The sequence below is a fragment of the Penaeus monodon genome, chromosome 23, assembly GCF_015228065.2.
Source record: "Penaeus monodon isolate SGIC_2016 chromosome 23, NSTDA_Pmon_1, whole genome shotgun sequence".
NCBI classification, from domain to species: domain Eukaryota; kingdom Metazoa; phylum Arthropoda; class Malacostraca; order Decapoda; family Penaeidae; genus Penaeus; species Penaeus monodon.
Window position 1 is genome coordinate 19062218 of NC_051408.1, and position 2523 is coordinate 19064740.

Below are 2523 nucleotides of genomic sequence, written 5' to 3' on the forward strand. Positions count from 1 at the left end.
AAATTCATAAGGAAGGGGCAAATTTTCCTAACTGAAGATAACAATGGACAGACTGGGGGTCAAAGCCCCCAAGCCACTATGCTAAAAAGCGCCTGAGCAGACAGAATGGAATGGCTCCCTGCCCTGTTTAGGAAGCTTATACCTGAGAGATTATTCTCTGCTGTCAATCCCCTGCTTATATAATTTGACCCATTTGCACCATTACTCGTAACAGATTGGCGACATTCCTTTTGTGCTAAGATTACTGTAGGTTGTAAGTGGTTTCTGGGGTGGACTAATGAAAATCCCTAGAGAGATGTTGTTCGCTACATGGTCATATATGATTATATTATGATTTTTTATGATAATTGTTATGATTCTCTACATTTATTTGACCATCTGATAAATAAAATTATAAATACAATATCCAGAAATATATAAAAAATATTTTATTTTGTATCCTCGCAAGGTACAACTGTTAGACAACACATGATTGGCTCTCGTCGTTCCCACGCCGTCCAATCACAGGCCGTCTTTCACTACAGTTTGTTTACTCCAGCTGAGCCGCATGGAGGATCAGCTGAGTGGGTCTTTTTTGGTTGTATTTTTCATACCTTTCCTTTCCAGTCGTAGTTATTTCACAGTCAGAATCACTTGTACGTGGATTTATACTGCGTGAAAGATGGAAGATTATGCGGATGTGGAAGACGTTTGATAGTTTATTGGAGTGGAGTATTGCTTGGTAGAAAAGGCTTTTGCTTTGTAAGTTCATTATTTATATATCAACTGTTATTCCTTGAGGTGCCACTTTATAGTCGTTTTTATCAGAAGTTACGAACTGATAACAATATCACATTAGCTAACAGTAAGTAAAGAACTCTTGGTTTTCCATCGAGGCTGCAGGTAACCCCCACCAGATTGCAAAGGTAGCCCTGTCACCTCAGCTGTTTTTAGTAATTTTTTAGAGGACGCCAGCAGCGGTTTTCAAAATGACTAATAATTATATTGGCTGTGTTCTATGACAGTTGATCTTCAATCTAAAGTCCAACACTATACAGAAGGGTCACAATGTCAAGCAAATGCAACAGACTCAGTGCTTCAGCAAAGGTCGACAAATCTCCCCAAATATATTCTAGCAAATTACAGCTTTGATAATGGTGTAAATTAGTATGGCACAGCATCAAGCCTTCATGGCTTGTTTTTTTTGCAATAAATGTCAACAAGTCTCCACTATACATTAAGCCAAAATAAAGTTTGTTCACTTTCCTATTGATTGATTGTCAAATAAGGTATGAGGCCAAATTCTACCTTGCCAGTTTATATGTAGTTGAGGTTTGTTTGCCTTTGCTTGAGAATCCTGCATATTTAAACCACAGTAACTGATAGAACCATGAAGGAGAAATGTCATTTTTGTCATGATCTGTGTGATATTAGTCCAGTTGGTTTATATTTATATCAGTATTTGTCCTGTAGATGTTGTGCACAGCCCTTTTATTATATTTGTTTTCCTTATTTGGTATTAAATCATTTGAAAACAAATATCCAGAGGGCCAGTAGATGCAGGGCCACATCAAGCAAAACAGGGCCTTTAGTGGATGTGCAGAGTGATGTAAGGATATATAATATGATAATGGTATAATATATGTTTAAGCATATGCAAAGTAGTTAGTATGATGTATACAGTGCAGCCTTGAATTTAATTATAATAAATGGGCATTTTGTGTTGACACAATGATACAGGCCAGATCCATAGTGTGAGGGAAGAACAGGTCATCCAAACCACTAAGCAACTAGCACTTGAAAGAGAGGGTGTTTATTTAGTTTAAGGTCTGTATACTCCTCTTGACCTTGTTTAATGTTAATTTCTTTGATCCTTATTTAGTTTTCTTTATCACACAGCTATGTCCTACTTTTCAGGGGGAAACTAGTACTGAATTAGACAGTGAAGCATCCATCGGCAAGACACATCTAGCCACTTCTTACTGAACTTGCTCAAGAGGACTGGTTGATTTCTAGAAGCCAAGGTATGAAATTGATTGATAAGATTATTTTGTTAGTAAGTTGTGATATATGAAGTAATTCATAGCATTGTGTGAATATTTTAAAAATGATATACAAAACTGATGTTATAATAATTGTAATTCTCTGGAAAGGGGCCTACCCGAAATTTAAACTGCACCCATAATTTAATCAGATCTGAAGTAGTAATTAATATTGCTAAAATAACTGAAGTGATAAAGTTGATCATTTATTGTTACTGTTGATAAAATTAAGAAACATATGCAGTTGGTTTTCTTCTTTGTTTTTATTACAGAAAAAGACTCAGCTTCATAAGAATTAACAGAATGATAAAACATTATACAATGTGTAAAGTGATAGATAAACCAGCTATAGGCAAAATAGGTTTACTGTAAGATGAGACAAGAGTTTTGAAATCCCCCTGAATTTTATCATTAGGCCTGAAGAAGTAGAGGAGAGGGAGAAGCAACACAGTACAAGAAAAACAAAAACAAAGGCAGGGCAGGTCATGTTAGGCAGTATTCT